Raw genomic sequence first — 16011 nt, forward strand, 5'->3', positions numbered from 1 at the left:
AAAAAATTCCATAAATTAGAAAATAAGTGTTAAAAAAGTAGTGACATTGGCTGATCTACAAGCTCACAATGCTGTGAGATTGTAGATCTTATGTTTTCACTAGTTTGGGTCTTGGGCAAACATCTAGATGCATCCTGCAACTGGAAAGTGTCGCAGCAGTATGTGTGGTTCCAACACTTCCAGGTGGTCCAGATGCTGGCGACAGAACCCCTTTCAGCGAGGAAAAGCAGCTAACCACAGAAACCCAGTGTCATGAGGCCATCGCACTGATTGTAAAGGACCACACTAGTCCTTGCATGTGTTTGTTTCATCTCAGTGAAATATTCTAAATGTGTATTGTTTACATTCCGTTTTATTAACAAATATAAACTCTCAAAGTTATTAATTAATGCTTCTATTTTTGTGTGTGTGTTTTAAAATAGTTGGTAGGTGAAGTTGTGAGTGACTCCTGTATGTGTAGGACTGTTGTATGGATTTGGGGGATTGAATTTTGTCCTCTGAGTGACACCGTAGCTCCACAAGAGGGAGAGACAGGTAAAGGTAACCCAACAGGAGTTGGTAATGAGGAGGCTGCTTTGTTTGAGCCTGGGCCACAAAGGTTTGATCTCCAGGCTCCAGCGTAACTTCTGCTTCATTTGCACAGAAAAGAACATTGACGCCTGTTTAAACAGAAGAAAAGATTAAAAGTATTGAAGCATCCTTGGTGAGCGCAGTGAGGTATGTTTGTTTATCTTGAAACATTGTATTATTGCAACATTGTGAGTTTGGATCAGTGTGCATGGAACACTTTGTTTGAAGGAATGTTTGGTTGATGTTGTAATATTATGGACAAAATTATGAAGATTGTACTGTGTTCCATGTGTGACATGTAGAGCTGGCTCAGGTGAGCCCCTGCATGGTTTCTCCCTCTCTTTGTTTCCCTCCTCCCTCTCCTGCTCTTAGGAAAGATCCAGGAGGACGCTGGCTGCTTCCTGTTCTGCCCTCCCACCTGACATCTGGGAGAAGAGTTGATTGGAGCCTGGTTGCCCCTCCACCTGGCTGGTTCCAGGGAGGCCTCTTTATCAGCCACTCCCCTGCTTTGTTCTGGGTCTCTCTCTCTCTCTGGCGGCCTGCTGAGCAACATACTCTGAGAAACCACTTTGTAAGATCAACTTATTTGGAAGTGGGAGGTGGTCGGTTGAGGTTAGATTGGGGTACCCCACACCTTACATCACGTAGTCTTCTTTTGTATACCACACTAGTTTATGGGTTGGTGCCATCCTTGTACGTTTTTGACAACCTTGATGAGTTAGACGGGCAGGCCTTTTGCTACTTGTGTTTCTTGTGTCAGGAAGATTTCAGTTAGGCCTTGTTTTGATATGTTAAGTTAATTTGTTTGGCACAATCCCCTCACGGCCTACCTTCCCTCCCACTTTGTACACAGCTCTTGTACTTTTGATCACCCCTTTGTGAAATAAATAATTCTTGCACTGATAATTTTCCACTTGGCTGTTTGTGTTATTCCTTGTGTTGCCGCAAGGAACGTAACATACTGTGAAGACTGTATGGTGACTTGTTTGTTTTATGTTTTGTATACTCTGACACAGTTTTCACGGTGCTCTGGTGAACGTGACGACGCTGCTCTCACTAAAATAAAAGACGCCTTAGGCATCAGTCGAGACTCTCTTTGGGGATCCAAGGGTTGCTACACTGATGAAGCATACAACTGATGAGGTAATCATGAAGGAGAAGATGAAACAGACCTTCACCCATCGCCAAGCAATGGTTCACAATCCAGTGAAGTCCTCTGAAATATTCACCACCTTTCCAAGACTTCCTGACATCGCAGGAATGGTGTGTGGCTCTTGAAATGAAACATAACTAACCCTTTTACAGCTGAAGCCGATTCTAAAAAAAAAGGCTTCTAAATCCTGTTTTCTGAAAAAACTTTCTGTCAGGGGTTCTCAAACCATTCCATGACAAGGACACCAAAAATGATGTGTAATTGGCCACGACCCCCATCTGAAAATGTTGTTTCAGGTCCCCCCAGAAGCAAAGATATGAATTCAAAACGTGTGCCCTCAAAGAATCTATCAAAGATTTGTGCCACCTTTTCACTATTAGATCCACGTGAACTTGTATCATGTATATGCTTGACTTATAAGTACACATGAGTTCAAAGTATCATGAACAGATAATACATAAGACAACAGAAAAACACTTCCTATCAATCTCAGCAACAGAAAGCATTTCCTGAAGCCACCTCTTGAAACATGGAGCACTCCAGTTTAATAATTTGAATTCTTTAGCTGCAACCATGCCTGCTTGTAGAGCCTGTTTTTGAAAAGGAGGAAGAGTCCTCGTCCTGTCAGAGCAACCAAATACAGCAAAGTTCCAGTCTTGTTTGGAAAACCAATCCAATATATCCCACCAGAAGTTACTGAGAACAGGACAGTGCCAGAAGAAGTGTGCCATCGATCCTTCAGCACTACGACATCCATCATACGTGGGAGAAACAGATCCAAATATCTGACGAAGCCCAATTTTGGAAAAATGAAGTATACGCAAGACTTTGAATTGAATCAGTCTGTATCTCGAATCGATGGAACATTCCTGTACACTGACCAGGCTTTCCTCCCACAGTGCCTCTGACACTGGGACGTCCAGTTCTTTGGCCCAGGCCTCCCTGAGAGGACTGGCGTCTACTGGAATCAAAGGCAGTGACCAAGCGAGAAATCAAATGTTGGGAGTTCCACGTGAGAGAAGTAAATCTTCAAAGATGTTGCTCTTTGGTTTAATGGTGAACTCTGGAATATCCTCGCACACAATGATGCCAAAGTGTGTCTGAGGAAGGAGGTGTTCAGATTGGAGCTGAAGGAATGAAGCAGATTTGTTATCAACCATCTTCTCCAGTGGAACAGAGTCCTCTCTTCCTCCATTCCAGAAGCACACTGTCCATCATCGCTGGCTTGAACAAATGGTTCTATGATACAGGTGTGTGGATTGACACATCTGACATTCCAAGCAATTGTTTAATAAGATTCCAGATCTTCAGAGGGTTTCAAAGAATAAAGTTATGACCAAGTCATTTGTCAGCAGGCTGCGCTCCCCAGTAAAGCAGTGCAGGAAGAGAGGTCCCTGAAACTGACACAGACTGGATTTTCAGCCGGGACGGGGAGACAGCAGACCAGTCATCGCCAGGGGAGCCCCACTGTCCAGTTTTCTGATGAATCGTCCCTACTTGAAAGGGCTCAAGAATACACAAGTGGTATTCCTCTTGGTTTGACCATTTATTTTGAAGGGACCAATTTGGAGCAGGTAAGAGTCCTAGGATGGACAAGGAAATAAAAGGGTATATTTCAGTTCCAAGAATAATTTACATTTCCCTTCAACATGAGCAAAATCATGCTAATTATGCAGAGCCCAATTTACTTGTAAACAATACTTTTCTATTTACAATTTACACATTCGCACCATCGCATTCAAGTTTGACTATGAAGGAGGAGGCTAGTCATGCAATATGGACAGAATGATCATCAGAAATCCATGAAACAATGTTTCCAGGATCACTACATAAGGCTTGGCCTGGTCGAAGCTACTTTGTGATCTATATTATTGTGATTATGATTGTTGTTATTATTATTATTATTGTTATTATTGTTATTATGATTATGATGATGATGATTATTGTTATTATCATTATTATTATTATTGCTATTATTATTGTTATTATTGTTATTATGATTCTGATTATTGTTATGATTATTATTATTATTAGGATTATAATTATTATTGTAATTGTTATTATTATTGTTATGATTATGATTGTTATTGTTATTATTATTGTTGGCGTTGTCAAGCATTAGCCAAATTAGCCACACACTATGAAACAATACATCATCATCATAGTCCTTTGAATTAGATGACACTTCATTGAATGCCTGCAGACTAGCACACACTATCAGACTACATTCCCCATAATCCTCTGCGACATCAGGAAACAAATTGGTGTGCTGTTTTCAAACTCTTGTTTCCAACTAAACAGCCAACAGCAACAGATGCACTTTGTGACACACATTGAGAACATGACCGCTGCATCAGTGGACTATGGACGACATCAAGTTGATTCAAATGTCTTCATTTTAAATTCACCAAGCAAACGCTCCACACTGGTGATGGGTGGATGAGGCGTCATGAAGCGTCATGAAGCGTCATGAAGCGTGTCGACACAATGACACACTGTGTTGATACTGTGTCACTGAATACTGACACCTGCTGGACTTTAAACTTCCCTGCAGGCTTGACAGACTGAACTGACACTGATTTGATGACCTGGTGTACACAATAATGTCATTGAAGTCTTTGCGTTCATATTGGATCATTCCATGTCTTTAAACAATGTGAAGATGTATCTTAATGTGAAAATCTAAGTGAAAATGTTGGTAATGAGGACGCTTGAGGACTTTTACAAATTTTTATTTCAAAAAATTCGTTTTTCTGACATTTTAAAATTAAGTCTGTTACGTTTTTTTGATAAAACTTCTCCAGCTGTCGAAAACACGGCACAGATGAGGCTGGAGTGCAAAGAAATTGTAGGGACAGCTGGTAGAGGTTTGGACAGATTGTCTTTTGGTTGGCCCAGTAACTCACTGGATCCTGGGCCCTGGAAGTACTGCCCTCTGCCAGGTATCTCTGCACCTCCTGGAAGGCATCAGCTGTGGCACTTTTTGTCTGCCTGCCCACTTCCATGTCCAAATGTTGTCAAAGGTTATCTCAAAAACAACAAACTGGCATTTTAGGACATGATTTCCCACAACAACAAACAATGCAGGTTCCTGTGGACCAAACAGCAGCTAAGAAGGTAGTGTTGGTGTCTCTGTTCCTCTCCAGAAGCACACAACTGTTGACAGAAGGCTTGGCTTTCCAAGAGAACACACTGACACTGGTGTGGTAGCCCTGAGTGTCGTGACTGAACAACCATCAGTCTTAGACTGTTAAAGAGGCTAAGAGAGGACACTTGTCAGACATTATTGTGTCTGATCGCCACAACCCACGTGTGCTATTTAAAACCATTGACTCTGCTCTGAATGCCCCACAGCCTGTCTGCCTGGAAGCACCCACTGAAATGTGCAATGACTTCCTGCACTTTTTCATTGACAAGGTTGTTATCAGGAGGGCTCTCATCTCAGCTCCTGCCGCTGACCCCTCTGCTTCTGTCCGTTGCCCGGCTGTGTTCGATAAGTTTGAGCCTGTGACTTTGTCATTTTTAAAGATGTGGTTGGCCACATGAAGCCATCAGGTTCCCCTCATGATTCTGTCCCTCCTCATTTTTAAAAGAGGTTTTCCCCAGTATGGGGCAGTCAGTTCTGGGCGTTAGTAACAGCAGTCTGTCTTCTGGTGTTGTCCCCATTAGTTTTAAACATGCAGTAGTGCAACCACTGCTTACGAAACCTGGCCTTGACAGCACTGTATTGGCTAACTTTAGGCCCATCTCTAAGTTGCCTTTTATTTCTAAGGTCTTGGAGAAAGTTGTGTCTGCTCAACTGAAGTCTTTTCTGGATGAGCATGATATTCTGGAGGTTTTCCAGTCAGGTTTTAAGACTCTGCATAGCACAGAGTCAGCACTGCTTAGGGTCTTCAATGACATCCTCCTGGCAAACGACTGTGGAGATGATGTGATTCTTGTCCTGCTGGACCAAACTGCTGCCTTTGATACAGTGGATCACAATATTTTATTATCTCGGTTGCAGCACCTAGTGGGCATTTGTGGTAGTGCTCTGCGGTGGTTTAGGTCCTATCTGACAGACAGAACTCTGTGTGTAAGCTTTGCTGGTTCTGAATCTTCCCCTGCTCCTCAGTCATTTGGGGTTCCACAGGGCTCAATTTTAGGGCCTCTCCTTTTTTCATTGTATGTACTTCCTCTGGGCTCCATTCTCATCAGCATGGCATCTCTTTTCACTGCTATGCTGGTGACAGTCAGATAGATGTGCCACTAAAGAAGAAAGATGCTCTCTCAATCAAGCCACTTCTGTTATGTCTTGATGACATTAAAGCCTGGATGGCCCTAAACTTTTTCAATTTTAACGAGAAGAAAACTGAAGTGATGGTGTTTGGTCCCAGTGGCTCCTGTGAACCTCCCCCTATTGACTTGGGCCCCTTGGCTCTGTATGTGAAGCCAACTGTTTCAAACTTGGGTTTAAGATGGACAGGGATTTCAAACTAGATCGTCAAATAGGTGCAGTGGTGAAGTCCATTTTCTTTCATCTGAGGCTGTTAGCAAAAGTGAAGCCCTTTCTTGCAGGAGAGCATTTTGAGACTGTGATTCATGCCTTCATCACGTCTCGGCTTGATGATTGCAGTGCTCTTTACTTTGGAATCAGCCAGTCCTCCCTCTCACGTCTCCAGTTGGTACAAAATGCTGCTGCTCGACTTTTAACCGGAGCAGGAAGAAGGAGCCCATCGTTCTGGCCTCCCTCCACTGGCTGCCTGTGCACTTCAGGGTTCATTTTAAGATTCTTTTATTTGTTTTTAAATCCTTAAATGGTCTGGCCCCCCTTACCTCTCTGAGCTGCTTCACCCTCGTGCTCCTGCTCGGTGCCTCAGGTCAGCTGACCAGCTGCTCCTGGAGATACCGAGGTCTAAGCGGAAGCTCAGAGGGGACAGAGCCTTTTCTGTTGCTGCTCCCAAATGATGGAACGATCTGCCTTTGCACCTCAGACAGGCTTCTTCACTGTCCATTTTTAAAACTAATCTTAAAACCTATTTTTATTCCTTGGCTTTTGACCCAGCATGAGACTTTGCTCCTGTTTTAGTATTTTTATTGTTCTTCACTTGATTATTATGTTTTATGACTATTTATGTACAGCACTTTGTTTTCAGCTGTGGTTGTTTTTAAAGTGCTTTATGAATAAAGTTGAGTTGAGTCTTAGTTTTCAAAGACCTTCTGCCCTTGGAGGAGAGTTTTAGGCCTTCCTGGTGTTGCTGGACAGGCGGAGCAGGGACCGAGCAAAGCTGTGGTTTCTAAGAATGGAGAAAGTCCCTGACAACATGACGCTTGGGCCCAGAGTTCAAATACTGAACCTTTCCTTCAAGTATCTCTACATCAGTTCCTTTGTTCCACATCAAAACCACTGTTTTGGCAGTCCAACACTTCATCGGACAGTTGTATAAAACAATGCTGCATTCCTACTTTGCCAGGTTGCCTTGAATGTGGCGTCACTTCCTGTTCTGACACTCTGCTGCTTTTTCAACATTTTTAACAAGAAATGTTTGTTCACAATTCACTGAAACGAGTGTGTTCAATGCCACACATTTACAGACCTTTGTGTTTCCTTGAAGGTTCATGTTGGAACACTGAACGTAGTAAAATCTGTTCTTTAATGGGAAATCCCTGTAGATGAAGTGGAACATTCCAGAACTTCACTTTAACACACTCCAATTCCAGAGCTTCTGTTTGAATGGAGCTGTTGTTCATGGATTTTGATGGACGATGCTTGGTTTTCCATTGTCCAATGAATGTTTGACCCTTCCAGTCCTCTAAAGTGATGGACTAATACTGGCAAGATGCAGAAATCCTCTATTGTTCAAAGCACAGATTCTGTGTTGATACATTGTTGTAGTTTTTATACTTGGAGAAACCAGAATCTGACAGGAAATCACTGTAGAAAGTTGGCTCAGTTTCAGAAAGTAACAACTCAGTAGCTTCACTTGACAGTGACGGACCTTAAACTGGGCTATTTTGATGGACTCCGCTTGCTTTTCCACTGTCAAATGAACTTTTCTAATGGGAAATTCCTGCTCATAGACTGGTTTGTTTCATAAATGAACCAGTAAGAGCCCTGAACTGAGAGAAGAACCTGAAAGGTCCTTGTTCTTCATGTGTTTTCCATGATGGGCCTGTTTTCCTGCAGTTGAAAGCACATTTCTCAACACTAAATGGACTGTAATTTCATCAGTTTGGACTGGGAAAGCTGCTGGGTATTTTTACAGTTTCTTCCATGGAATTTTGTGGAACAGTTCATGACTGTAATTGGACGGTACCGTCTGGAAACGCTGCTGCCAGACTTTTGACCCTTTTTTTTACAGTGCAGTAAAGACCCAGGCCCTTAGACCTGTCCAGCCTCACACCATCTGGAGGTGTTGGTGCTGAATGGGCTTGTTCAGTGAACCCTTGGGGCTCCATCCACCAAAACCTGTCCACGTGGTCTCGGCCCCACTAGGACCAGGTCCTGTGTGTTTCAACTCTCTATGTACCAGGGCCCAGGAGCTGGAGGGCTCCTGAAACAGCAGTGTTGGTTTAGGTTGAGGGACAGAGTTGCTGAAGTTGGGGTTTTTGAATGTAGACACTGAGAGGACGGTCTCCAGTGACCTTTGACCTTGACAGAGGCCTTCCCACACCTGTTCTGGTTTGACCTGATTTGGGCTCTAGAGAGAGGAGAGGACAGGAGAGGAGAGAGAGGAGAGGAGAGGAGAGAGGAAAGGAGAGAGAGAGAGAGAGGAGAGGAGAGGAGAGAGAGAGAGGAGAGAGAGGAGGAGAGAGAAGGAGAGGAGAATAGAGGAGAGAGAGAGAGGAGAGGAGAGAGAGGAGGAGAGGAGAGAGAGAGGAGAGGAGAATAGAGGAGAGAGACGAGGAGAGGAGAGGAGAGGAGTGGAGAGGAGAAGAGACAGGAGAGAGGAGAGGAGAGAGGAGGGGAGAGGGGAGGAGAGGACTCCATGTGGCTCATGGATCCCTGCATGGAGAGACCGTCCCTTCTCCTTCTCTGTGTCCACAAAGCCACGGCGGTGGAACCAAAGGTCTCCAATGTGCAGGGTCCTTGACAAAGTGGGGCTTCATGGTGGTGGACTGATGGCTCTACCTGCTGCTACAACACAGGCTTGGGGTTTCTCCTCTGGAGCACACAAGGTTGAGGTGGGTTTTCTAGCCCAGCCTGGAAGGCTCTCACACACTCGCCAGAATTCAGTTTCTTTGATGTGTCCTGAGATCAAAGACAGAATTCTAGGATCAAATACACTGGGAAAGCCCCCTGATGACATCATTAGGAATCTGACTTGGATCTGGTCCTCACCTGAGCCGGTTTCGTTGCAGCTCCTGGTTTTTGCGACTGCACTCGTGGACACATTCAAAGATTTCTCAGTTTTCCACAGCGCCTGACCTTCAGGTCTGAGAGGACTGATGGATGGTGGTTCCTCTCTACTGAGCTGCTGGTTCCTGCCATGACAGGAATTCTACCAGTTGGTAAAGGGAGCTGTCAGCTGGGGACAAACCTGACTTCTGCTCAGCTCCACTGATGCTCCACCCCAGGAAGAAGGTAGGAAGTTCCACCAAGGAACCTGACAAGGTGAACCTGAGAGGGGAACCTTTTCAGGTGATGACATCATGAAGCTCCCTGAGAGAAGGACGAGTAGAGGGAGGGCACTTTGAGGAGCTAGAATATCAAACCTGTTCCAGTTCTTAACAATTCTTGGCTCTACTCCATGACTCCATGTATCTTGTTTGATATATTTGATGTCTTCAGTATGAATCTCCAAAGTAGAAGGTAGTCCAAATAAAGGACACCACTGAAGAAGAGGGTGTCCTCACTTCTGAGTGGTAGTGAGTGGCTGCTCTGTCCATGTCCTGTTTTTAAAGTACTATTTATTTAGTGGCTTTAGGGGCAGACAACAAAAACAGCATCCCATTTTTAAAGTGTTGCATCGTGAGGTGTAGAGGTCCCAGGTGGAGGGAGGACTGCTACCCACAGTTCTCTGTGCTGCCTTGACCCCCCCCCCCCCCCCCCCCCGCTGAGCCTTCTGTTCAGCAGCCTGTAGCTGCCGTGCCACACGGTGCTGAGGCCCTGCCTCAGTTGTAGAGAGCAACACTCCAAGAGCCAGGATCCAAAAGGGTAACAGCTCACCTTCACTATCTTTGTCCAACAGAACCCCCACCAGCTTCGGGTGGTGGACCAGGCCCCCAGCTCTGGCTGTGATGGAGTTCTGTGGCCCTGATGGTGTCCACTTGTTTCCAGGCCAGACCAGGCTACCAGGAGACATGTGTGGAAACAGGGAAAGGGTGGTCCACCACCCATTCTCCTAACCCAAACCCAACCCCCACTGAGGAAGCAGCGTGTGATCCCAACCCACTTAACGGCCGCACCTTTGCACCTCCCTGCTGGATTTGTAGGCATGGCTTGTGACCAGGACATGGATGAATCCTGAGGGTTCCTTCCAGTGTCACTGCAGGCAGCATTGCAGAAACACATCAAAACAGGATTACAGTTCAATAGCAGGGATTTTCAGGGAGTTCAAGGTGCTGGGGAGAAGTGGGGTCCCAAGAACTGAAGGACTGTGCACCCCCTTTCTCCTCCTCAGACAGGTCTTTGCCCTCCTTCCCAACCAATTTTGTTGGGTTTTTCTTTTGATCTTTTGTTGTGAAAGTGCCTTTAGTCGTTTGTTTTATTGATCCTTTCATTTAAAAGCACTTTTAGTTGTTTGTTTTGAACTAATGAGCACATTTTTACTCCTAATTTCTAATATCATGTTGAATTGGTGATGTAACTGTTTAATGTGTGTTTTTAATATTGACAAATGTTCATGTACTCAAATAAATGTTCTTCCTTCATTTCACTACGTTCTCTGTCCTCTTTGATCCTCCTAATGACTCACTGATTTATCCTTCTATGGTTCTGGTTCTATCAGTTCTAAAATACAGTCTCCAACAGACAGAACCAGAGACCTGCGTGTGCTCCAGAGTCCCTCTGCTTCTCCAGCTCCCAGGTTCTCTACCTTCTTTTCTCAGGCTGCTTGTCATTGCCTGGACCAGGACCCAGGATCTCCATGAGGTGCAGACACCATGCTGGTGGTTCAGCTGGGGAACCCTCCTTTCCCCCTATGACACTCATCAAACTGCCTTCAATCCTGTCAACAAACTCTCTTAGAAAGTGATGTTTCTCTTTTTTCAAGATGGTGTTTCTTGACCAGCACCTTTTCAAGTCTCTGAAAGTGGTGGGAACTCACTGACAGGTGCATCAAGAAAGGATCCTCTCACCACATGGCAACGCGCTTTCCCCTGAAATGGAGGTCCCATGAAGGACTTTAGGTAGGAATGATGTGGTGTGGTGGAAGGTGAGAACTGGGATGCTGCATGTAAAAGGTACTCCTGAGGCTGGAGGTGTCACCCTTAACACTGGAGGGCCTCTTGCCACAGTTGGGGGAGCTGGGAAAGTTTCCGGAGGTCCACATTTACAGGGAATGAACAGGGGTGCTAACGTTGCTGCAGGAACACCTCATTCCAGCCGTAGTGAACGGGCTCCAGTGTGGCAAATGTTGACCGCTCTTAGTTGGTGACAGCAGCTGATTATTGCTGGAAAGGTGAGCTTGGAAGCTTTCCTCTGATGGTGACAGGTTTGATGGGGGGGGGGGGGGTGACCAACTGTGTCAGGTGAGAGATGAACCCCCCAGAGCGGTCAGGTTTTGTGTCATGTTAGATTAATTTGAACCAGGATTGCCTTCTCTGACTCTGTCATTGTCAAACAATGCACGGCCTCCCATCAACTTCATAAAAACCCATGAATGGGTATTTTAATGTGTGTCAGTATGTGTTTTACACACACACACACTCACACACACTCACACACACACACTCACACACACACACACACACACACACGTGAAGGACAGGTACCGTTTCTGTTCTCAGCTCCCTAAGAGTCCATGTGACTCACCCCTTCATAAAGGTGAAGTCTTATTTCACAAAAACTGCGGGGGAGCCTTCCAGTTCTGAGGTTAGCACCCCAATATCGGAAAAAAAGTGAAACACTGAAGACAAATCTCAAGAAGAACCTTTGTCCCTTCCCTCCCCAGACGGCAATGTCACGTCCATGCCCTAGCGGTGTTCTTGGTTGGCCTTGTGTCTGTCTTGTCTCCTGGCTCCCGCTTTTATATTGAAATTGAACTCTGCTCTCATTTCTGGTAACTACTATGTATGGTATTATTATGGTATTATGGTAGCTACATTGATGTAGTGAGAGTTGCTACTAATTTCAAAATGAAGTATTGTGATGAATGTTGCTACTAACCTAAGAAATGATGCGACAGTGATGTAGTGAGAGTTGCTACGATCCTCCAAATGATGCTACAGTAATGTAGTGAGAGTTGCTACAAACCCAAGAAATGATGCGACAGTGATGTAGTGAGAGTTGCTACGATCCTCCAAATGATGCTACAGTGATGTTGTGAGAGTTGCCAAAAATCTCAAAATGATGCGACAGTGATGTAATGAGAGTTGCTACTAACCTGAGAAGTGATGCAACAGTAATGACATGAGTAATGAGTCATGTCGTGAGAGTTGCTAACCTAAAAATGATGTTGACAGTAATGTAGTGAGAGTTGCTACTAATCTCAAAATGATGCTAAAGTGATGTAGTGAGAGTTGCTTAAAACCTTAAAATGATGCTACATTGATGTAATTAGAGTTGCTACTCATGTCAAAATGATGCTACAGTGATGTAGTGAGAGTTGCTTCTAATTTCAAAATGATGCAAAAGTGATATAATGAGAGTTGCTACTAACCTCAGAAATGATGCTACAGTGATGTAGTGAGAGTTGCTACTAATCTCAAAATGATGCTACAGTGATGTAGTGAGAGTTGCTACTAACCTCAGAAATGATGCTACAGTGATGTAGTGAGAGTTGCTACTAATCTCAAAATGATGCTACAGTGATGTAGTGAGAGTTGCTACTAACCTCAGAAATGATGCTACAGTGATGTAGTGAGAGTTGCTACTAATCTCAAAATGATGCTACAGTGATGGAATGAGAGTTGCTACAAACCTAAGAAATGATGCTACAGTAATGTGGTGAGAGTTGCTCCGAACCTCAAAATGATGTGACAGTGATGGAATGAGAGTTGCTACAAACCTAAGAAATGATGCTACAGTAATGTGGTGAGAGTTGCTCCGAACCTCAAAATAATGTGACAGTGATGGAATGAGAGTTGCTACAAACCTAAGAAATGATGCTACAGTCATGCAGTGAGAGTTGCGACTCCACTCAAAATGATGATTACAGTGAATATGAGAGTTGCTAATCATCTCAAAATGATGTTAAAGTAATGTAATGAGAGTTGCTACTAATGTCAAAATGATGCTAAAGTGATATAATGAGAGTTGCTACTAACCTCAGAAACGATGCTCCAGTGATGCAGTGAGAGTTGCTTAAAACATAAAAATGATGCTACAGTAATGTAGTGAGAGTTGCTACTCATGTCAAAATGATGCTAAAGTGATGTAGTGAGAGTTGCTTCTAATTTCAAAATGATGCAAAAGTGATATAATGAGAGTTGCTACTAACCTCAGAAATGATGCTACAGTGATGTAGTGAGAGTTGCTACTAATTTCAAAATGATGCTAAAGTGATGTCATGAGAGTTGCTACTAACCTAAGAAATGATGCTACCGTGATGTGGTAAGAGTTGCTACTAACCTCAAAATGATGCTACAGTAATGAAATGAGAGTTTCTACTAATTTCAAAATGATGCTACAGTATTGTAGTGAGAGTTGCTGCTAATTTCAAAATGATGCTACAGTGATGTAGTGAGAGTTGCTACTAATTTCAAAATGATGCGACAGTGATGTAATGAGAGTTGCTACTAATTTCAAAATGATGCTAAAGTGATGTAATGAGAGTTGCTACTAATTTCAAAATGATGCTACAGAGATGTAGTGAGAGTTGCTACTAATTTCAAAATGATGCTAAAGTGATGTCATGAGAGTTGCTACTGACCTCAGAAATGATGCGACAGTAATGTAGTGAGAGTTGCTACTAATTTCAAAATGATGCTACAGTGATGTAATGAGAGTTGCTACTAATTTCAAAATGATGCTACAGAGATGTAGTGAGAGTTGCTACTAATTTCAAAATGATGCTAAAGTGATGTCATGAGAGTTGCTACTAACCTCAAAATGATGCTCCCGTGATGTGGTGAGAGTTGCTACTAACCTCAAAATGATGCTAAAGTGATGTAATGAGAGTTGCTACTAATCTCAAAATGATGCTACAGTGATGTTATGAGATTGCTACTAACCTAAGAAATGATGCTACAGTGATGTAGTGAGAGTTGCTAGTAATCTCAAAATGATGCTAAAGTGATGGAATGAGAGTTTCTTCTCACCTCAGAAATGATGCGACAGTAATATGGTGAGAGTTGCTACTAACCTCAGAAATGATGCTACAGTGATGTAGTGAGAGTTGCTACTAATCTCAAAATGATGCTACAGTGATGTTATGAGATTGCTACTAACCTCAAAATGATGCTACAGTGATGTAGTGAGAGTTGCTAGTAATCTCAAAATGATGCTAAAGTGATGGAATGAGAGTTTCTTCTCACCGAAGAAATGATGCTACAGTAATGTGGTGAGAGTTGCTCCGAACCTCAAAATAATGTGACAGTGATGGAATGAGAGTTGCTACAAACCTAAGAAATGATGCTACAGTCATGTAGTGAGAGTTGCGACTCCACTCAAAATGATGATTACAGTGAATATGAGAGTTGCTAATCATCTCAAAATGATGTTAAAGTAATGTAATGAGAGTTGCTACTAATGTCAAAATGATGCTAAAGTGATATAATGAGAGTTGCTACTAACCTCAGAAACGATGCTCCAGTGATGCAGTGAGAGTTGCTTAAAACATAAAAATGATGCTACAGTAATGTAGTGAGAGTTGCTACTAATGTCAAAATAATGCTAAAGTGATGTAATTACAGTTGCTACTAACCTCAGAAATGATGCGACAGTGATGTGGTCAGAGTTGCTCCTATGCTAAAATGATGCTGAAAGTGATGTAGTGAGAGTTGCTACTAACCTCAAAATTATGCTACAGTGATGTGGTGAGAGTTGCTACGAACCTCAAAATAATGCTGAAAATAATGTAGAAAGAGTTGCTACAAACCTCAAAATGACGCTCCAGTGATGTAGTGAGAGTTGCGAAAAACCTCAAAATGATGCTGACAGTGATTTGGTGAGAGTTGCAACGAACCTCAAAATGATGCTGACAGTCATGTAGTGAGAGTTGCTACTAACCTAAAAATGATGCTACAGTGTTGTACTGAGAGTTGCTAACAATATCAAAATGATGCTGCAGTGTTGTACTGAGAGTTGCTACTATGCTAAAATGATGCTGACAGTGATGTAATGAGAGTTGCTACTAATTTCAAAAAGATGCGAAAGTGATGGAATAAGAGTTGCTACGAACCTAAGAAATTATGCTTCAGTGATGTGGTGAGAGTTGCTACTATGCTCAAAATGATGCTACAGTGATGTAGTGAGAGTTGCTACTATGCTCAAAATGATGCTGACAGTGCTGTAATGAGAGTTGCTCCGGACCTAAAAATAATGCTGAAAATAATGTAGAAAGAGTTGCTAAAAATCTCAAAATGATGCTACAGTGATGTAGTGAGAGTTGCTACGAACCTCAAAATGATGCTAAAGTGATGTCATGAGAGTTGCTTCTAATTTCAAAATGATGTGAAAGTGATGTAATTTGAGTTGCTACGAACCGAAGAAATGATGCGAAAGTGATGTCATGAGAGTTGCAACAAACATAAGAAATGATGCTTCAGTGATGTGGAGAGAGTTGCTACTAACCTAAGAAATGATGCTCCAGTGATGTAGTGAGAAATGCTACGAATCTCAAAATTATGCTACAGTGATGTAGTAAGAGTTGCTTCTAACCTCAAAATGATGCTACAGTGATGTAATGGGAGTTGCTACCATGCTCAAAATGATGCAACAGTAATGTAGCGAGAGTTGCTACGAACCTCAAAATGATGCTACTGTAATGTCGTGAGAGTTGCTACGATCCTCAAAATGACGCTACAGTAATGTAGTGAGAGTTGCGAAAAACCTCAAAATGATGCTGACAGTGATTTGGTGAGAGTTGCAACGAACCTCAAAATGATGCTGACAGTCATGTAGTGAGAGTTGCTACGAACCTAAAAATGATGCTACAGTGTTGTACTGAGAGTTGCTACGAACCGAAGAAATGATGCGAAAGTGA

General features: G+C 43.1%; 1 long non-coding RNA gene across 2 annotated transcripts; it reads left to right on the forward strand.

Annotated features, from left to right (window-relative positions):
• Window positions 1-1637: 1637 nt before the first annotated feature.
• LOC147260909 (uncharacterized) lies at window positions 1638-10108 on the forward strand. Of its 2 annotated transcripts, XR_015116036.1 has the most exons (4): window positions 1638-1713; window positions 2623-2973; window positions 3079-3297; window positions 9895-10108. It is a non-coding gene; the product is annotated as an uncharacterized LOC147260909 (long non-coding RNA). The 2 variants fall into 2 exon arrangements; XR_015116035.1 differs by lacking the exon at window positions 9895-10108 and having other exon boundaries at window positions 3079-3569.
• Window positions 10109-16011: the final 5903 nt, after the last annotated feature.

The sequence above is a fragment of the Aulostomus chinensis genome, chromosome 5, assembly GCF_037954235.1.
Source record: "Aulostomus chinensis isolate RoL2024-O1b breed Wild chromosome 5, RoL_Achi_v1.0, whole genome shotgun sequence".
Taxonomy (NCBI): domain Eukaryota; kingdom Metazoa; phylum Chordata; class Actinopteri; order Syngnathiformes; family Aulostomidae; genus Aulostomus; species Aulostomus chinensis.